The 23,258-nt window shown below is 35.7% G+C and overlaps 1 long non-coding RNA gene across 1 annotated transcript; it reads right to left on the reverse strand.

The window, feature by feature from the left end:
• Positions 1 to 12,522: 12,522 nt before the first annotated feature.
• On the reverse strand, positions 12,523 to 15,520 carry LOC126973813 (uncharacterized). The gene is made up of 4 exons (XR_007731422.1): positions 15,198 to 15,520; positions 14,910 to 15,073; positions 13,750 to 14,159; positions 12,523 to 12,801 (listed from the first exon to the last, which is right to left on the reverse strand). It is a non-coding gene; the product is annotated as an uncharacterized LOC126973813 (long non-coding RNA).
• Positions 15,521 to 23,258: the final 7,738 nt, after the last annotated feature.

Genomic DNA, 23,258 nt, shown 5'->3' on the forward strand with positions numbered 1-23,258 from the left:
CGTAACCCCACAAGAAATAATCTAGTAGGGTTAAATCGGGTGACCTCGCGGGCCATTTGATAGGTCCGGTTGTTCCAATCCATTTTTGTTGGAAATGATTATTTAAAAAATCTATGGCGATACGACTATTGTGTGCCGGTGCTCCATCCTGTTGAAAATACGCTCGATCTCTTTTTTTCTACCGACATTTCTCTCGTGACATCTAAAACATCTTCTAATATTTCGATGTACTTGAATCTGTCCTAACGTCCATCATAGATATTTACCTACTGGTAAGCAGACATGAATCGTTCATTTTTTAAAATTGAAATTTGGCAATCTTAGAAGTTCACATTCCATTTTCAAATAACAGCAAAATAAAATCTTTTTACTGGTATACCCAGACAACATGACGATTGGTTATTGCCTACATTTTTTAACAAGTAAAACCGACAACTTACATGAAACACTATCAAATAAAGAAATTTCTTTTAATTTTAGACACAAGGTTAGCAAAAATCACTCCTTAAAACCTACTGTATCAATATGGCTATAAAACAGAAATGTATTTTTTTTTCAAAATGACCGGGTTCGATTCCCAAGTCGTGTATGATTTTTTTTGAAAATCTATGAATGCAGTTTTTGTTTTCTCTAAAATCGATATCGTGGTTCCTTAGAACATATTCTTCTATCTCTTATATATTCTGAAATCCCCATACTGACCGGTTTGGGTGGGCCACCCTGTATATTGTACTGAAATAAATACTTCATAATTAAACAAACATTTTATTATTATGAAAACCTTCATAGAAAACAAACTTCGATCTAATATGGATCCTAGCAGATTATCTTATTTGTTTATAATATCATCAACAATGGCAATATTATCATTGCCTATAATTTTAAGGTTTTATGAAATTTAAACCATTATAGGCGCTCCTACTAATTGATACCAGGTTGTTTAAAGTCATAGTCAAATAATCTTTATTCAATTAGGCTCATAATAAACGCTTTTAAATCGTCACCATTATTATATATTATTAATTTTAGTGATAAAATGTTATTTCTGTGATTAAACAACGATGAAATGAAAAATAAATTAAGTAATCATCCGAGTTAACCACCTTAACAGCAGCAGCTTGATTCATATGATATACAGTCGCGAGCAAAAGTTTGGAATCACTTACTTGAAATTGGTTCCACGCGCTCTTTCTTACTAAACAAATTTTTTACTATCATAAAAATCACATTATTTAAAAACTTCAACTCTTAACTTTAAATTGATACCGAATATATAAAAACCAAGCTAGTATTTAAGAAGCTATCCCGGATTAAGTGAAGGAATAACGATAAAGACGTGTTTCAATTGTTTGATACGTCGCGAGTTGCGACCTTTTGACCCCCTATAAAATCATCTGTTATCGGATTTTCTTTATCAGACGACTTTCACACGTTGACTGGTACACATCTCCGCTACTTTTGATCCTTGACCTTGTACGACAATGGAGACAACACCTACAGAAGCAGCACAAATCGTAGCCCTATTGCAAGTTTGAGTTACTCGCTCGCAGCGAACCGGTTTGAACGCATCGTGCGCGGTAACTTCTTTGTAGTTTTTTGTCACGTTTTAGTTAAAAATGACAAACCATAAATGTTCCACTGCAAAGTGCTCTAAACCAGTAAACAAAATCTCCCTGGGATTTATGTGTCCAAAGTGTAATAAGTGGTTCCATGCATCATGTAGGGGTATGCCTACGGAACAACTTAGTGCTTTACAGTCAATTGGACTGTGGATTGGAAATGCCGGAATTGCATAGGGACAGCGAAGCCAAAACGCCTGTCATGTATCCTACCAGAAGACGAAGATGAAAAGCTAGCTAGGTAGCTAGTAATATCCTAGTGGAGCTACGCGTTACGGCGCGAACAAAATGTACTCACAATATCCACTGCGTGATCATCGGCACTATGGGTCCTATTGCATGATGCGTTTAATAACACGGGATTCCAAGTAGGTGGCAGAGCCCAATGCTTGTCTCTATTAAAATTAGGTCGACGGTAGATTTCTATGGCTTCAAGCAGCTTGCGAGACGCAAAGATTTTTTCGCGACCCAATACTTTCATCCTATCGAACCTAATACAATGTGACGTGTCGGAGTTTAGAGCATGAAGGACATCCGAATGGTCCAAAACTAGTCGGTACCCATACCGATAAATCGTTTGTAAAGCCGTATTAAAATAAGTTAATCATGTCTCACTAAAGTTTTAATAATTAAACACACATAAGAAGTAAAATTATATCTTAAATATTGTAACATAAAATGAGCCAAAACTGATACTCAGTTTAAAATACATAACTCCGCAGCTAACCGCCACAGTGTTTAAAACTACACTGGCCTGCAAAAGTAAGTATCACACTTTTCAAATTATTTTTTTTTCTTAACTATAGAAGGTAGAGATTTAAGATTAAAAACGTTTTGTTGCAAATTTTATACGCTTTAATTCTTAGAAACTAAAATTATACATTAGTAACATTATTAACTTAAAAAAGATAAAACAATGAAAATAGACATTTTTAGTTTAGTGTAAAAAATTCAACTAAAATTTATTACATGTTATTTAATTTTTAATAACTGGTATTGCCTCCTCGAGCTCTGATTACAGCTTCGAGCCGGTTTGGCATACTGAACACTAGGTTTCGGAGCCGATGTTGGGAATATTCTCCCATTCTTCTACCAGGGCCTGCTTTAGTGCCCTGAGGGTAGTAGGTGGTGGTCTGCGATTTCTGACTAGCCTCCCAAGCTCATCCCAGGCGTGTTCAATCGGGTTGACATCAGGACTTCTTGATGGCCAAGCCATCACGCTGATACCGACCTCCTGAATATACTCTTGTACGATATGAGCCGTGTGTGGCCGGGCATTATCATGCATCAGCATCGATCCATCACCCATATTTGCTAAATACGGCCCTGCATACTCATTGAGAATCTCTTGAGCATATCTTTGCCCAGTTAGGGTGCCATTTTCTATGGCTACTAGCTCTGTGCGACCTTCTGAAGATATGCCAGCCCATACATGTACACTGCCTCCACCGTATTGGACTCTTTCTGAGATGCAGGCTTGAAGGTATCGCTCACCTGGTCGCCTGTAAACACTTCGCCTTCCATCAGAAGTGTAAAGGGAGAATTCTTCTTCATCCCACTGCATGTGTTCACGGGCGTATCGCAGTCTCGCTACTCGCTGTCTGTCTGTCTGTCTACATGCTGTCTCTCGAGTTTTGGGCCACTCGCTGGTCTTCGTGGTTTCAAATTTGCTTCAGCAAGTCTTCTTCTCACTGTACTGTCACTAAAGTAGTCCCTCCGGGTCTGAAGTAGCTGTTGCTGGACTTCAACTGCATTTTGGTGGCGATTTCTTAACACAGTGGAAATAATATAACGATCTTCTCGGGCACTAATACACCTGGATCTGCCATTACAAGGTCTCCTCAGATGGTGTCCAGTCTCTTCGTACCTTCGCTTTACCTTCTGGACCGTTCGTACCGTCACACCCACCAATCTTGCAGTGCGGCGCATACTGATGCCTAGTTCCAGAAAAGCCATGATCCTAGTACATTCTTCAACTGAAAGAGGCATGATAAATAAATGTTATGTGCTTTTTAGCATAAATTTTTAAAACAAGACCCATGGATCTGAAGATCGAACAGAAAGAAAAATGTGAATGGTAAAATTGTAATTCGGAAACGTCCACTTTGAAAAGGGAATGGTTTTGTTTTTGAAGTTTTTTTTCAGCCAATTCTTAAAAGAAGGTTACCGACTATAAAGTTTTTATGTACAAAATTAAATTCTCTTTGGAGTCCTTTTATTTCGAAAGTATATCTTGTGAACTTAAAACGTTATCCCAATTTTAAAAGTGTGATACTTACTTTTGAAGGCCAGTGTAGGTGTCGAAAACTACAAAGACTATTAGAAAACACATATATACAGAAATGAAATGAAATGATTTATTTGTATGAATCGTGGTAACATAGTTGTTAACAATTAATTGGTGTACAGCACAATTCGCCAATATATCGGCATACAATATTTGATTGTCAATATTGGAATATCATATTTAATTTATACTTATACGTTCTTAATACACATTACATAGCTTTAATTCAATGATATAATATAAAATAAACATTAGTTTGTAGGTCAAAAACCTAAAAACCTATCAAAAATTACATTTGAATACTATTATTTTTGGCTAAAGAATTCTTTTAAACTATAAAAGCATTTATCTATTAGCCATAATTTTAATTTTTTATGCATTAATGTTTTAGGCATCTCTCTAATATTCTTTGGAAGGTGGTTAAATACCCTAATACACATAACATTTGCGTTATTTTGATGAAGCGCTGTTTTACAGTATGGCATAAGAAGGCGAGTTGGATCTCTTAATCCTAATATGGAATAGTCCTTTGCTGGTTTAAAAAGTTCACCATGTTTTTTAATGAACATACAAATTTCTAATATATATAGACCAGTAAGCGTTAACAGACGGTGCTTTTTGAATAATGGTCTACACGATTCTAGAGGACTGACATTGCATAAAGCTCTTATACATTTTTTTTGTGCCAGAAAAACATTTGAAATATTAGTGGAGTTTCCCCATAGTATTAACCCGTACCGTAAAACTGACGCAATATAACCGTGGTATGCAGTAAGTGCAGCATTAAAGGATACAGTTTGTCTGAGCCTTCTTAAAGCGAAAACGAACTTATTTATTTTGCCTGCCACTGTATCACATTGAGCTTTCCAGTTACAATTGCAATCTAATATAAGGCCTAAAAATTTTATTGTGTTTGTTTCTTTAATCGTTTGGTCACTGTGTGTTATATTTAGAGATTTATGTATTGTTTTATAATTAGAAAATTGTATATATTTAGTTTTTGTCATATTAGCGAATAAATTATTCTCATTAAACCATGTCAATATAGTTCCTAAATTTTTATTAATAGTCATATTATAATTATTTATCGCTTTATGCTCGTCAGGAATAATTATGGATATGTCATCTGCAAATAATACACATTTATAGTCAACCACATCGGGTAAATCATTCAAATAAATTAAAAACAGTAAGGGTCTAAAAGACTTCCTTGAGGAACTCCAAATTTACTAAATAAATAGGGTGACTTGTATGTAGTCATCTCCATTCTCCAGTTTCTCATTTATGTTATTTATTTCTACAATTTGTTGTCTATCGGCTAAATAACTTTCAATCCATTTTAGAGCAGGGCTTATACCATATTTTTCACATTTATATATTAAGATATGATGATCAACAAAATCGAATGCTTTTGACATATCAAAAAAGGTTGATATAACAAGTACTTTCTTGTTAATACATGTAGTTATTTCTTCTATTAAGTAATAAGCAGCCAAAGTAGTTTATTTGTTAGCTTCAAATCCAGTTTGTTTTTTTTTTATTATATTATGTTTATTTAGAAAATGCATTATTCTTACATACATTGCTTTTTCCATTATCTTTGAGAAAATAGATATAAGAGTAATTGGTCGATAATTATTGATATCGGTTTTAGTACCCTTTTTGAGTAAAGGCTTAATAACAGATAACTTAAGCTTATAACTTTAAGCTTTCTGGAAAGACACCCTGTGAAAAGGATATATTAATTAACCTTTCCGGATCGGCGCGCTCCGGATCTCGCTGTACACTATTGATCGGCAAGCTTCCGGCAATTTCGCGGCATTTTCCCCGTGTGTATTATTTTACGTGTAGTTATAAAATGCTTATAACTAGGGTGATATGAGTGACTGTCACTGAAAGCTATTGAAACATGCTATAAGACCATGTATAAATTATTCATATTGTCTTTCTTTTTTTTTTCACACAGACTTTTCATTCGAAAAAAAGTGTAAAAATAGGTATATTTTAAAATAAATATTGTTATTATTGTTAATTACTTGTTTTATTTATTTCCTTTTATGTTTTTGTAATGAATAGTATATGTTAATTATAAAATAAAGCTTAAATCTCCACAAAGAACGATCTTCGTGTAAAGTCTTGATAACGACCGCTCGCTGCGCCGGCCGGGAACAAGTGGACACATAAGTGCTTTGTCCGTAAAGCTATGACGTCGAATATTGGTGGCCTTGAATCGTAACGGATCGAAATGTGTTTGGGAATTCACTCGTTCATAACTGCGTAGGCAAATAAACCATCTTGTACACCTAATAAGGGTGAAAACTGGATGAGGTAAAAAAGTGCCCCGCGGCACAGCCGCTCTCATTGTTTTTTGAATTACCAGTGCCCGCGGGCACGGCCGATGCGGAAAGGTTAAGTAAGTCAAAATATGAGAGATATTGTGCTTGCAATGTTTGAGTATATGTGTAGATATGGAATCATAACCTGTTGCCTTTGTATTTTTAAGAGAATTTATTATCTTTATTACTTCGTTTTCGGAACATGGAGAGAGAAATATATAATATATATAATTATTATTGATTGAATTTATTTTGTATTTATATTGATTATTCCAATTATGATTACAATTTTTAGTCAAATCAATAAAGGAATTATTAAATGTTTTTGCAATGTGTAATGGATTTGTTATATCAACGTCGTTATAATGAATTAGGTCAATACAATTTTTAGCTATCATTATTATGACTACCTTTTTTCTTTATTATATCCCATGTAGTTATTGATATTTGCTAAATCGTTATATTATGACCGAGGTAATCTATTAATAGTGCAATATATGATATACACAACCGAGAAGTTGTAACAAAGAAAGGCCTTATATTTCTAGTCCTACAAGGTTAATATAAAAAAGCTTGGACAACAGTTTTATACATGTATTAGATCAATGAACTTACGGTGCATTTCAAGTGAGGGCAGGTTAAAATATTTTAGTCTAGCTTCATAACCATGGAGCGATTTTCTATTTTTGGAACGGCTACATAAAATTCTCAAAAAACATTTCTGAACATTTTCCACGGTAGCAATTGTGGAAGATGAGAGCAGTACTACATAAATATGGGCAGACCTGCGCTTTGTAGAGCGCTAGAATATGGGCCGGCTTAAAGTAATGGTTTGCTCTATTTATGACTCCCAGTTTCCTTCTAGTATCTACCTGACCACGCTATTGACAATCGCTCGAGATCTCTTACCTGCCTTGCCTTGAGAGCGCCTTGTACTATACACCATCGAAGCCCTTCACAATATCCAGACTAACTGCCATCTCTCTTTTTTTCGATAGCCGCCGCCCATCCATATGTTAGGTATTCCAGAAGACGGTCGGTCGATGATCAACTGGTTACCCATCTAGTTTTAACAAGAGCTAGGGGTTAAGAGTGGACAACCCGTCATATTTTTCATACAAATGCTCGTACGTGTTTATGGCGTCTTAACGCATCTTTCTAAATAAAATCTACTGATAGATATCTAGTGCATGGTGTCATGGTTTCAATCGAAGCAGAAAATACAAATTTCAAGAAACAAATTCAGCATAACCCTCCAAATATCTATGCACAATAGCGAGGCGCGAGCAATGCGATATGAATGGTTGATGCATGATTACACGGTAACGCGCCCGGACGCGAGTAAGCAGTCTAATTTACCGAATGCCATCCGAATGTTCAGGCGCAGCTATCTCTCTTTTCGCTTTGCCTCTTTTACAAAGATTGTGTTGGATGAAAAAACATGCTTTTCGACCATGTTCGCGATGACGATAGACGGACCAAGAAGGGCCTTCTTAATTATGCTTTCCATGATTTTGGAGAGCAGGGAGGTAATAGCAATAAGCCTGTGTTTAGCCTTTTTTGGAATCAGATGGACAAGCCTGCCTTCTGAGAGTCCGAGACTACGCCTATTAACCATCAGTGTGATAAACTAATAAGCAGCTGGGTTTACGCCGTTCGCTAAGGAGTTTATTCCCGCCAATAATGTACGGCCCGCGTGACAATAAGGGACGAGACGAGTAGGACGTTCAGCTGATGGTAATTGATACGTCCTGCCCATTACAATGCAGTGCCGTTCAATTGCGTCGTCACCTTGAGACATAAGATGTCTCATTTGTCCACTAATTTCACAAGCTACGGTGCCTCAGACCGAAACACAATAATGCTTACACATTACTGCTTCACGACAGTAAAAGGCGCCGTTGTGGTACCCATAATCTAGCTGGCATCCCGAGCAAGCCAGCCTCCCACTGGTAAAACTGTCTAACCATTATCGTTAATAATAAAGAGTCGACTTAGAAGCAAAAGATTGGCTTTTTCTTTTCCGAATGGGCCGGTGTGTAGTTCCTATTATGCAGCGGCGGCAGAGACGGTTGGCTGAAGTTACCAAGCAGCTTTGGATACCGCCCTGGATTTTTTTTATGGAGTAGGAGGACAATCGAGCGTACAGGTCAACTGGTGTTAAGTCATCACCGCCACATTATCTTGCAACACCAGAGGATTCACAGGAACGTTGCTGGCCTTTAAGGAAAGTGTACGCGCTTTCTTTGAAAGTACCCATGTCGTATCGTCCCGGAAACACCGCACAAGGACATCCCACAGCTTAGTAGTACCAAAAAAAAGCTCCTTGAAAACCGCACTGTGGAGGACCGCCACACATGCAGATGGTGGGAATGATATCCTAACATCAGGAATTCGGAACACTCTCCGTGATAAATTCGGTAGAAAACACACAATTGCGTGTTTCCAACCGAAACTATTTCTAGTTTCGGTTGGAAACACGCAATTGTGTCTTTCTTGAAAGAATTGCCAATCTTTCTTGTCAATCTTTCGATGAAAGATTTGCCAATTAAATAATCTGAATACACGGTTGCATTTCCTCTTTGCAGTTCAGATCCTTTGTGCCTTGTGCACGTTGCGTACTTCAGCACTAGTATGGAACTGAGATCACCCTAAAGGAAACAAATTCTGTCAAGGCTAAGATGCAAAAAAGGAACACAATCTATCCCAATCTGCTGACATGTAGTGTCAAACGCTGCGAATCACTGTCTTTCTGCGACGTGCGCGTCCGCGTCGGATAGGCACGATCAAGTAACGGTCGGAGTCTCAGGACATCCCAGTTTCCGATGTGCTGCAACAAAATTTTGGAATAATATTCCAAAATGGAGCACCATATTGGTGCCAGCAAGGTTACATACTTTTCAAACACAAATAAATTTCTTTTATGATTACCACAAAAAGCGGAAGTGTTGATTATAGACACCAATGATATAGGGTGGGCTGAAAAGTTTGTCGGCTAACACATAGATGGCGTTACCAGAATTAAATTCATATGATTTTTCGTTAGTACTAACCTTTCAAAGACACGTGTATTCCTTCCGGTCAATTAGATTGTGAGAAATAGGATTTTAAGTGAAGCAACTTTTGTTATTGATTCAAAATGGATAAGAAAAAATTCGTGCGTGAAAAAAAATACCATTGAAGCTAAGACTTGGCTTGATTTGCATTATGCGGACTCTGCACCAAAAAATCAACGGTTGAGAAGTGGTTTACGTAGTTTGAAGGACGTGAAATGAGCATCGAAGACGATGCGCGTAGTGGACGCCCCAAAGCGGCAGTTTCCGAAGAAAACATAAAAATGTGCAGAAAATAATTTTAATTGTTCGTATAATGAAGTTGATAGCTGAGACTCTAAGCATTTCAAAAAAAATTAAAAGAACGTGCTCGACATATCGTGCATCAATATTTGGACATGCGGAAACTCTGTGCAAAGTGGGTGCCGCGCGTACTCACAATCGATCAAAAACAGCAACGTATTGATGATTTGCAGCAATGATTAGTGATATTAAATCAAAATAAAGATGATTCCATTCCATAAACATGGCTCCATCACTACGCTCCAGAGTCAAATCGACAGTCGGCCGAGTGGACTACACACGATCAACACAACAGTCGACTAAGAAGATTATGGCCTTAGTATTCTGGGATGCACGTGGTATAATATTCATTGATCAGACCATCAACGGCGTTATTGGAGCGTATAAGGGATGAAATTACGAAAAAACGGTCTCATTTGAAGAAGAAAAAGTTCTGCCCCATCAAAACAATGCGCCGTGTCACAAATCAATGAAAACGATGGCAAAATTTCACAAACTTGCTTCCCCATCCACCATATTCTCCAGATCTGGCCCCCAGTGACTGAGGTAATCACCGAAACTGAGGCCTATTCTAAGGTTAAGGAGAAATCTTATTTTAAAAAAGGTATCAAAAAATTATGTGGCCGATATAATCGATGTATCGCCTTCGAAGGCAATATAGTTGCCTTCGAAGGCTTCGAATAAGCAAAAATTTTATAAAAATAAATATGTTTTACTGTCTCAGCCTACGTACTTCAGCCCACCTGTAGTTTAGGTGGGTTATATAAAGATATAGCATTTATTAGTATATAGATCCTGTATCTGCACAATTCTGTGTGTAACTCGCCCACGTTCTCGTATCGCTTTTTGTATCTAACGGTGTAAGGCCATCTAATCGGTCCATTCGTACCAATCCAAGTAGGAAAATATTCATTTTACGTTGTTCCTGTCTTTTAAAATACTATGTTACTTAAGAAGAGTTATTAGTTTTTGGCCATCTTTCGATTGGCATCATAAAAGAAGGGTTTTTTTTACATTTAAGTCGGTTCGATTCCCAGACGAGGCAAGTATTTTTCAGAAAATCTTTGAATGCAGAATTACTAACTTTTAAAAATAAAATAAAGTCCTCTTTCAGTAAATAAGCCTATCTTCGATATTTAAGGTACTTTCCCTTCATGTCCCATAACTTTGGAACATCCTGGATATGTCGAAGCTTCAACGCACACTAACGCCATCTATCCTTCACTTGAGGAACTATGTTGATTAAGCTGACAGGTGTACAGGGTGAAGACGTCTGTAAAAGGCGATGTCTTCCTAGCGTCGACATCCCCCTATCCGATCCCCCTAAACAACTCTCGCCCGACCTGGATCGCCTCTTGGCAACAACTTAGCTTGTGATCATGCTTCTGATGTCACTCGAGCACATAGCCGGTTCGAGTCTCATTAGGAGACGTCCCGCGACTGTTGTTGCGTAGTCTTTGCGGCCTCCACGGTCCACGTCCTATCTCGCTGTAAAATCCTTCAGGGCCAACAGCATAGAGGAGGTTTTTAATCGGTATGGGGTGTCCGCTTGCGCGGACACTCGAGTCCGACATATTACGCAACGTTCCGGGTCGTAAATACGTAAACGTATTTTCCTCCTCTCGAAAAAAAAAATTAGATAGCACCTTCTGTGCTATATCTCAGCGGACACTCTCACTAGGTAGTGCCGCTTGCGCCTTTCTCTCCCCAGAGAAGGTCGCCTTCGATAAAGGCATAGAGGGCACTTGCCCAAAGCCAACCTCAGGTGGCTAGGCCTCAGTGGCCCAACCTAGGTTTTATGTGAGTCCCACATAACCAACACAGACTTAGGCTGCGTTGGTATGCATTCACCACCTCCCTCCCGTCGTCATCCCAGAGGGTAGCCCTTTCCCTTTGTCTGGGCGGAAAAAAAAGCGTCGACACACTTCGTCTGCAACCATTGACAAGTCTGTTCGAATATTAGTCAATGTGTTATTTGAAATTTACTCTTAGAAGCTAACAGATTTCCACCTATATAACATTGTCTCATCACTATATCTCTGGAATAAGGCGTACGTTTAAAATTTGGTAGGAATATTCCTTTCGCTTAGTAGAGGTCAGGTAATAACGGTCGGCTAGTATACATATAAATATTAGAGCAAAAATTATGTAAGACGTGTAACATAGCCATGCGCTACTTCTATTGTTGGCATCACTGTAATATCAGCTGGTTGCCCTAGTGATCAGCATTATGATCACTATTTGTGACAAATATTTTCAGCCTAATAAATCGACTTGGTTCCTGAGTTACTCAGGTACCTAGGTTCTTAGTTTACATTCAGGCTGAGTATAGACCAAGAATATACCAAATGTATGCAAACAGACATTTTGCTTACGATTGTTTTATTCGACTTATAACATTTCCTGCGTATATTTGCAAGGCTGCTTGACATTCGGAAACCTGATAAGTCCCACATTTTACATAAATTCTTGTTCCAATTTAGTTTGTTGTTTTTGTCAACTAGTGCTATTAATATTATTTAAGTCTGCATCCAATAGAATTTACACTTCTAACTAGAATATTTGTCAAATAAATAGATCAAATTTATTATTCTGCCATATGTAGGACCTTAGTTATTGGGAGTTTGAGTATGCAGCACACTTAACTTGAATGATAAAATGAATTAAGTGGTAAATATACTTAGGACTTAAAAGATGTTTCATATATAAGCCTAGAAAAATATTAACTACAAAACATTGATGACCTCTTGCTGCAGTGGTTAGTGATGGTAACATCTCAGCTAGGGGTCTTGGGTTCAAATACGGGTAAGTATAAACATTAGTATGATGATAATTAGTATTTGTTTGTATAATTATAATTATTGTTATATTGTACTAAATAATGATTGCCACCTTTGGTTCAAAATCAAAATCAATGAACTCAGTGTCTGTCAACAATCTATATTTCAAAACTAAATAGTAAATACAATAATTATCATTAAAATTTCCCTATTATACTTCTATACTTCATCAATTAATTTAAACCTGTTGTGTTGATCTTCTGGTATTACATTGAAATATTTCTTATAAATTGTCTGGTTAGTCCGTCCTGCATAATTCCTCTGCACCCATGGGTGTTCCCAATTAGGGTCAAACTTCTCACATGTGACAACTACTTTCCCGGCTTCCATAGCAAATAATGTACCATTTCTTCCTAATCCAACCTGAAAACAGAAAACCTCATATTAAAGGCAAGGATAGGCAGAGACAACAGAATTTCACTTGCTTCTATCCAACCAAACTTTTAGAACTACACCCTCAAAGATTGTTTGAATAACAGACCAATAGAGGCTTGTTAAACTTGAAATAGCATTTTGCAATGAAAGGACATTTTTTCCTTACATCATATCAATGGTATTGAAAAGGTTAGTACCTAATCAATAACGATTTCATTGTAATATTGTCCGAATTATAGTCAATAGGGCAGATGTCAAGCAGACATTGTGTTCTAATGGTAAGAGAAATGTTACACAAAATGTTCACATAAATCCATTATCTGCTGATTGATCTTCGTAATGTATGGTAGTGAAGAATTGTGGTTTTTATTGTTACATAAAGGGCCAGAACAATTTATGATTTTGAACAATAACTAACACTTGATAACAATAATATTATATTATATAGACACTTTTACACAAATTTTCTTGCTCCAAACCAGTCATAGCCTACAGGCTATACCAGGCTACCCATGGTACACTGTGGGTACAAGTAGACAATATATTTATAACAATATACTTACCTAAGCATACATAAATACATATAAACATTTTGTTGATTGACTTGGAAACAAAACATCCACACCTATTCATCATATAATTGCAATAGTATGCACCTACAGGGAATCAAACCCGGGGCCCTAACTCTTCAAAACTTGATGTAATGAACATGAAATTTATGTTCCAAATTTTACTATTTTACTTGAAAGGGAAAAGTATTGTAGTCAGTACTTATTGCCTTTTCATGTATTTTTTGAAACAAATGTTTCCTTGAGTACCTTTCTTAATTAAGTATACCTGTATTCCCCTTCATACAAGTATTTTATTTTACATGAAGAGTCTATATACTAGCATGATTGATAGATAGTACATGCAGTTTTGAGGCTGTTGATTTACCTTTTGCTATTGGTGCTGCAGCATGGATTCCTTCAACAAGAATTATACTCAGTTACAGCTGCCCATCTATCACTTCTGTTTTCACTGGGGAATCAATTGCCATTCTTGAAGCAATTTTATTTGTTAAGTCTCATGGCATAAACAATTCTATTATTCTTTCAGACTCCAAAAGTTGCCTTCAATCAATACTGTCAAATCCATTTAAGTCTCAAAGTCATTTTCCAATTATATTTAAAATAAGGGAATCTTAGAAGGAATGCTATGACCTCAATATTAACATCGTTTTAGCATGGATTCCAGGTCATTCAGGCATTCTTGGTAACGAAAATGCAGATGCCTGTGCGAAGACAGCTATTGCAACAGGTTCCCTCCAATACTCAAAAATTTTCTCCCATGACTTGCGCACCATCCTGAAACCCAAGTTGCATGAGAGTTGGTCCAACATTTGGCAAGTTTCCAAAAACTCTAAAGGCAAATTTTATGGAGATATACAACCCGTAATTCCTCAGAAACCTTGGTTCTCCAAATTCAAAATTCCCAACAAGTCAGTGATTTCAACTATTTGTTGTTTACATTTTAATCATGCTTGTGCCCCAGTATTTTTTGCTAAAATAAGAATTAGGGACAATTCCTTGTGTGAATGTGGTCTAGATGAGGGAAACGTGGATCATTTATTCTTCAATTGCCCTTTAACGCAACCTTCTTTATACAATTTTATACCTCCTGAAATTCCCCGCCCAACTTCCTTTAAATTTCTGCTCTCCCTAGTTTTCACTCCTTTTGTATATATATATTAAAATAAATAAGATTAAGTTGTAAATAGCAGTAAGTACTTACATCAAATAATTTAAGTAATTATATTTGTGTATGTCCCTTATAGTCCTAACAGCATGTATATTTGTTTCAGGTATAAGAAAATAAAAGTTGTTTCAATCGTAAGCACCGATCACTACCATTAAAATTAGTAAAAGAATACTCTAAGCTTGGTGGTCTACCTTAACGTGACATTGGCAAACTTGTGGTATACCTTCCACTGGAGCCATATTAGGAAGAATAGAATAGAATACCTTTTGCTAAAATAGGCACTTTCATAACATTAACTTAATAATGTCTAGGCACTCATCACATCATATTCTACTTAATGTGGAAGATATAGTTACATTTAATCCAGGATGAAATCTTGTAGTCAGTTGCGTAGCAAGTATATGCCCAGGGTGCACGAAATGCCCATCCTGCACTTTCCATCCTCTATGTTTCGGCTTCGTTTTACAATTCGTGTTTCTTGTACTACCTCCTGTTTTCTTGCTAGCAAATCGTACAAATTCTGAAAAGTGGCATTTGCCAATTTGAATTATAACCGATCTATGTATTGCTATTTAGACAACAAAAAAGTTCAAAAACTACTACTATTTATTTTTACACAAGCTAGAGCGTATATTATTATTTACCCTTTAGCGAACTAATACATTTAGTAGAGTTAGTTAAATAGCTCAACGACATGTTTTTATAACTATAGACTTGTTATAAATGTTAGCACCAGGTAGTTATTAAGTTCTCTTGATATATAATTTATAGAAAAACTGAATATACTGATGATTTTAAGGTTACTTTAGTTTTTTATAACAATTCCCAAATACACAAATAGCATGAAAATAAAATTTTGTGATTGTGACAATTTCACCTATCTGTTGACGGCTGACGGCTCTGTTACTCAGTCATCTGGCACTGGCAGTTGACACTGAGTTTGCACCTGCACTGAGTAGTGAGTATTGACAACTGATGTTCACAATTTTGCCAATGCTTTCTGACAATTTAGCACCACGAAATAATTGAATATGGTCCGGTCAATTTAGACATCCGAGAGAAGTTGACTAGTTGAACTATTACCCCTCGCTTACACCCAGAAACAAGTCAAAAACTCTTTATATACAAAACTTGTCAAAACATAATTATTTGTTTTAAACAAGTATTGCAATTGTCTGAACTCTGACACACTTTAGTTTACACCATAGAATGTTCTAAGGTTTACACTGTTTTGCTAACGAGTCTTTATCCAAGTATAAAACACATTTGTTTGATAAAGTTTCATACATTTTCCGGACAGACCACATTTTTAAAGTGAAACTTTTATTACATCGTCTCATACTTTTTCGTCTGTGTGTTGCATGTCGCGTGACGGTTGGGCGGCGCTTATAGTTCGCAGCAGTTTACCAGTGGGAGGCTCCTTTGCACAGGATGCCGGCTAGATTATGGGTACCACAACGGCGCCTATTTCTACCGTGAAGCAGTAATGTGTAAGCATTACTGTGTTTCGGTCTGAAGGGCGCCGTAGCTAGTGAAATTACTGGGCAGTGGTACTCAACATCTTATGTCTCAAGGTGACGAGCGCAGTTGTAGTGCCGCTCAGAATTTTTGGGGTTTTTCAAGAATCCTGAGCGGCACTGCATTATAATGGGCAGGGCGTATCAATTACCATCAGCTGGATGTCCTGCCCGTCTCGACCCTTATTATCATAAAAAAAACAGCTGACCGCGTAGTATATACACTATTACTCATTTGTGCCAGTGCTCCACGGTATTTTGTTTGGTTTTGTCAGTCAGTGTTTAATGTAAATAATATTCCAAAACTTTTTAGTAAAATGTCTAGATATGAATGTGAAAAAAGTTTCACTTTTACCGTGGTTTCATAAAACCACACAATCCATTTTTTTTAAAGTGGAAAATGGACGGTTAATGGAGTGGTCAAAGAAACAAACTTTAGTACAAATATTTACTTCGGCTTAAATTAAGATATTAGAAGGAAAAAGAGGAGCAAACGAAGTGGCTAGTTGCTTAACGGATTTTGTAGCAAATGGTATGCAAGGTGGGGCAGTGGAGTTTCGGTTTTTCTCAGACAACTGTTATGGCCAAATTGGAAATTGGTATGTTTTTGGCAGAAAAGTATAATATAACGATCAAACATACCTTTCAAGAGAAAAACACACTCAGCAAGAAGGAGACAGCGTGCATTCATTAGAGGAGAATTAAAAAAATAAATGAATATATAAACTCCTTTTGAATGGTATACATTTGTCCGGTGGGATGAAACAGATGAAAGACCCTACAAGGAATAAGGGAAATAATTTACAGGCTGATACTGTTCGGTGGACTAAGATTATGAAATTGAAAATACTTACTGGAGAACCTAATAATATTCTGAATTCACCAACGAACTAAATGTAACTCAATATAACTACTAGATCTCTCCTATATAATATTGTTGCGTAGCAACCCTTCGAAGTATATGACGAGAGTTGTCAAACTTCAAAACATTGTTAATTTCAACAGCTCCGTCAGCAATACTCGTAGCTCAGCGGAAAAGTGTTTACTTTAGACGCTGTAGACCCGGGTTCGATACACCTACCAGCGTATGGATTTTTTTGGGTTTTGTAAAGTTAAAGGAAATTTCTAGTAAGTTCAGGATCAAATCGAACAGAAAAAAATGGATGGAAAATGTGTAAGCAGGATAAAAATAGTTAAAAGAATTTTCTAGTACAATTTAAATTTAAAGATGGAATGGGAGAATCATTTTGAAAATAGAAGAAAAGAAGAAGCAGTGAAAAGTAGAAGTGTTCCAAGACGAAGAAGATAGAAGAGACTTAGTGTTCGAAGGTACCGCCGCCCACAAGAGGAACAGCGGCAGACCGGCGAAGCGCAAGTTCAGAAAAAGTGAACGCAAATAAAGACTCGTTCCTATAAGCGGAGTATTATTTCCAATCCCTGACCCACTCCCGTATCAATATATATATAAAATACTGTTAGTAAAAAACTTATAATAAATGCTTAATATAAAGACTATTATATAAAAATGTGATGCTAAATTATAAGACTTGCACTCTATTGGTAAAATATCTAGCATTAACATTAAGCTTTTATACCTTATTACCATATTATCACTGTGATCAAAGAAGACTAATAGTAATTATATAAAAATAAAAGAAATTTTTATTAGTTTGTTAAAGATGACATTTACACGAAAAATATTTGTTTTCTTTTTTAGCTATAATTGTTTTTATTCTAGTTATATTCATACAAAATAAAATGATGGAAAGTTATTTTTGGTCATTAACTATTATTGTATCAGAAACGTTCTCTTCAAAATAAATATTAAAAAGTAAACTTGACTGTTTTTTATGAAAATAAAGGACGAGACAAGCAGTACGTACAGCTGATGATAATTGATACGCCCGACCCATTACTATGTAGTGCCGCTTGCAGGATTCCTGAAAAACCCAAATATTCTGAGCGGCTACTAATTACTACAACAATTGTGCCCATCACCTTGAGACATAAGATGTTAATTCTCATTTGCCCGGTAATATCATTAGCTACGGCGCCCCACAGATCGAAACACAGTACTGTTTACAAATTACTGCTTCACGCCAGAAATAGGCGCCGTTGTGGTACCCATAACTAGCTGGCATCCTGTGCAAAGGAGCCTCCCATTGTTTTTTACAATCTTATTTTAACTATTGAATTATGATACTTAATATCCAGCTGACAAATTTTAAGATTATTATAATTATAAATACAATTTTAAAATCTAATTATCACTTACAATATCAAAATAAAATACTATGTACGAAGTAAATCATAGCATGTGTATGTTACGTGTAAATTTATTTAAATAAGATCATTGTAAAGTACCGTAAGTTTTATATACGATATTTCAATAAAATTTCAACCAGGCGTAAAAAATCGTAAGTATGATATACTATTCCTTTACCATATGCATATCCGATGTAAACTGTCGTAACTGCAATATTTAAAAAACTACACATAATTAGTATTTCATTCCCACTTCATATTGTGAATTCCTATGTTATCTATGCATATTGTAAATTTCAAAACAAAAGATATAAATTCAACGATACGATGCAAGATAACATCTTTAAAGCTCTGTCCTGAAAAGTTTGCATATCAAATATACGACTATATACGTAGGAGCCCTCGTTCTGTCTTTTATTCTTAAAGCATTTAATATGGCACGATAGGTCGTCTTTTAGATAGGTATTGATGTAGTTTCCTCAAAAATGATCGCGACCAGTACCAAATTGCGTGTTTTTCTTGCATTTGCTTTATTTTGTATTATGGAGCTTCTTCAGTTTCCATTGTCAGTACCAGTAATCAATTGAGCTATATTCATTAAACTTCACGACTGACGTGTCCTAATTCTACAAATTTAGCTATGAGCTCACAACAAGTATAAAACACGAGATCATATACATGTAGACAACTAGTAGTTGACAAACAATTTCATCAGACAAGTTTCAAATAAATTTTGTGTAGGACAAGTTTTATATTTTGAAAACATTGCATACAACTTGTATTTACCTTGGTGTAAACGAGGGGCTATAATATACTATTATTTGCCGATGGTACAAAAATTCGCAACCAGCTGAAAATTGGTTGGATTATTCAAAATACCATCATAAATGAAATCTTAAAAGTCCTAATCGATCCGACACTTGTAAAAAACTTGAGATGGGGTCAAAGTTCACAAAAACGGGTTTTTTCCAGTTGTTCAGCAAAACGGTAACCTTTTTCATAATAGTAGCCCCGACAAATATTGTAGATCAGATAATTATCTATAAAAAATGTCGAAATACTCTTCACCTGGATGCGAATATTTGTAACTTATCTCCTATCTTTGGTCTAATTTATTTATTTATTTAGATTCCAGTGGATATTATATATTACCTTTTATAATTATTTTGCGAAGTTACAAGTCTTATTACTAAATGAATTACTATTAAGGTGTATAATGTGAAAAACTGTGTGAAATAGTTATATAAAATTCTTATTGATAATTTGGAATTTTTATTCACATAAATTGTATATGACGAGAAAAGAAACTCTGTATTGTTTTTAAAAGGTGTGACGTCATTACTGTTGGCATTGCTATCTTGCTGAAGTTCACTCATTGGTTCTTCTAAAGAAAACTACACGAGTAGGTATTTTATTACTTTCGTTTATTCAACGGGCAGCGTTACGACGTCACAGAGAGGTCCGTACCGTACGACAGCCCGAGCACGACTGACTGAAGTGAAAAAAAAAAGTTCCAAATTCCAAATTTCTATATTTGATATTAAAATATATGTACAAAATTACTTAAATCTACTTATTAAAGCAATTTACAATTAAGCCTCATATATGTAGGTATCAGAAAACTTATTTCTACAACCCTATATACGTATTGAGGGATAAAACTTTACTAAGCTTAAAAACTAATACATGAGGTTTGTGGGGGGGGAACGTCAACCATGCGACTTTGTTTTGAAATGCGGCCGTATTTATGAGGCTCGGTGCACGTGCACGTGATTTCAATTCATGTTGTTTTTACAATAATTTCACATCACAATGTAATAACAGGATAAATTATGAACTAATTTTAAATAAAATTAGTTAAACTGAATTATTCTCGTTTTTATAATAAGTGTGTTGTAGTATTTGCGCCGATATATATTATATTATTATTTCGAAACAAATTAATAAGCTTATACCAATGTCACATTTTTAGGAGTATTAATATCTAATTAATAACTTTTTAGAGATGGGATAGAGATCGAGCTGAAATGTTTTTTGATGCGATGCTTTTATTCAGACATTCATTTTTTTTATTTTTGTTTTTGTAAGTGCTACGTTAATTCAAACAGTACAGCAGTTTCAAACTGCTAAATCAAATAGGCCGCAAACATAAGCCTAGTAGTATACAAATTCGAGACAAAATATTTTCATTCCATACAGTTTTTAAAATTTCAATATGAATGGCTAAGTTTAGGAGGAGAAAATAGCCAAGACCAAAATCTAGATATTTGTTTATTTTTACTCAGCTCTGATAGCTGCAGCAGCTGTCCTTATCGCACTTATTTCAAATCAAAACAAATCAAAATCAGTTTATTCACGTAGGTCCCGGAAATGACACTTATGAATGTCAAAAAAAAAATTTTTTCTTATTGAATCTACCGCTACTTCGTAAAGGGTTGAGCTAATGAGAAGAAGTAGCAAGAAACTCATTGCCACTCTTTTATATCACGATTTACATTCAAGTACATCGATTTACAAATCATTTCAAATTACAATGTAAAATGATGCAACAGATACACTCAAACGTCAAATAGTCAATGTCTTAGACGAGTAAGTCAAAAAAGTAAATGTAAATTTATACAGTTATTGAGTACAGTAGCTGCATCATCCACATACACCATAAATAAATAAAAGGTATTCTGTGAGCATTTTATAAGTGATTATAAATAAATAAATATGTATATATCCATACACATATATACACACAATAACTTTTAAGAATCTGAAACCGAGTCTCCGGCAACAGGATCAGTAGTATTTTGTCTCACCACTAATTGGAATAAGCTTTTTATATTTTTACTAGCTGTGCCCCGCGTTTTCACCCGCGTTTTTCTCGTTTCCGTGGAAATTCCGAGATAAAATATTGCCTATATTATAGCCTGTACATCATTTTGTTCTATTGTCAATAGTTTTTGCAGCGCACGCAAAAATAGGTTTTCGATTTTAAACCTTGTGTTACAAAATAGCAATTTTATTACGGATCCCTAATTTTGAAAAAAAAACATAGCCTATAGCCTTCCTCGATAAATGGACTACCCAACACTAAAAGAATCATTCAAATAGGACCAGTAGGGCCAGAGATAAGCGCGTTCAAACAAACAAACAAACACTGCAGCTTTATAATATTAGTATAGATTTAAATTGTTTTAAATTTATGTATTAAACTCGCACACTGTAAAAGTAAAAAATGTTATTTGCAACTGAAGTTTTTTTCTTTGTTTCAGTATTTATGGACTAGGTATTTATGTGAAATACATAACAAGCATTAGAAAGACTTTCTTAAGGGGTCGTCTGAAGAAGCAGTAGGCGTGGCTGGATAAATAATGTTTACATAATATTCTATTTTCAGTATTAATACACATTCAGAAGTACAAACGAAACTGAAAGGATTATTGAATGATGATCATGATAGCTTTATTTTCATTTTACAGTCTATAACGCTCTGTGAACGGCTCGATCACTTGGCGTTGCGTAGAGACGTCGCTTCATTGTGTGTCTCCTACCTCATTTATCACGGGGAGTGTTCCGAAGAGCTGTTTCACCTGATTGCTGCCGCCGAATTCCACCTTCGCATGACACGCCACAAGTTAGGATATCATCCCCAACATCTGGATGTGTGGCGGTCCTCCACAGTGCGGTTTTCAAGAAGCTTCTTCCACGTACTACAAAACTGTGCAATGAGCTTCCTTGTGGCGTGTTTCCGGAGCGTTCCAAAAAAGCGTGTACACCCTAAGGGAATGTGGGCGGCGGTGATCACTAGGTGACCACGTACGCGCGTTTGTCCTTTTATTCCATAAAAAAATGATTTACTAGTATATTGTGAGTCTATCTTTATGTGGGTACACATGAAACAGACGAAAGACCCTACAAGGAATAAGGGAAATAATTTACAGGCTGATACTGTTCGGTGGACTAAGATTATGAAATTGAAAATACTTACTGGAGAACCTAATAATATTCTGAATTCACCAACGAACTAAATGTAACTCAATATAACTACTAGATCTCTCCTATATAATATTGTTGCGTAGCAACCCTTCGAAGTATATGACGAGAGTTGTCAAACTTCAAGACATTGTTAATTTCAACAGCTCCGTCAGTAATACTCGTAGCTCAGCGGAAAAGTGTTTACTTTAGACGCTGTAGACCCGGGTTCGATACACCCACCAGCGAATGGTTTTTTTTGGGTTTTGTAAAGTTAAAGGAAATTTCTAGTAAGTTCAGGATCAAATCGAACAGAAAAAAATGGATGGAAAATGTGTAAGCAGGATAAAAATAGTTAAAAGAATTTTCTAGTACAATTTAAATTTAAAGATGGAATGGGAGAATCATTTTGAAAATAGAACGGATCCGGGGGTATATAAGCCGTACTAAGCGTGGCCTACGGCAGTTCTAGTTCTGACTCGAAAGTGTAAAGAAGAAAAGAAGAAGCAGTGAAAAGTGGAAGTGTTCCAAGACGAAGAAGATAGAAGAGACTTAGTGTTCGAAGGTACCGCTGCCCACAAGAGGAACAGCGGCAGACCGGCGAAGCGCAAGTTCAGAAAAAGTGAACGCAAATAAAGACTCGTTCCTATAAGCGGAGTATTATTTCCAATCCCTGACCCACTCCCGTATCAATATATATATATAAAATACTGTTAGTAAAAAACTTATAATAAATGCTTAATATAAAGACTATTATATAAAAATGTGATGCTAAATTGTAAGACTTGCACTCTATTGGTAAAATATCTAGCATTAACATTAAGCTTTTATACCTTATTACCATATTATCACTGTGATCAAAGAAGACTAATAGTAATTATATAAAAATAAAAGAAATTTTTATTAGGTTGTTAAAGATGACATTTACACGAAAAATATTTGTTTTCTTTTTTAGCTATA

The sequence above is a fragment of the Leptidea sinapis genome, chromosome 30, assembly GCF_905404315.1.
Source record: "Leptidea sinapis chromosome 30, ilLepSina1.1, whole genome shotgun sequence".
In the NCBI taxonomy this organism is placed as follows: Eukaryota; Metazoa; Arthropoda; class Insecta; order Lepidoptera; family Pieridae; genus Leptidea; species Leptidea sinapis.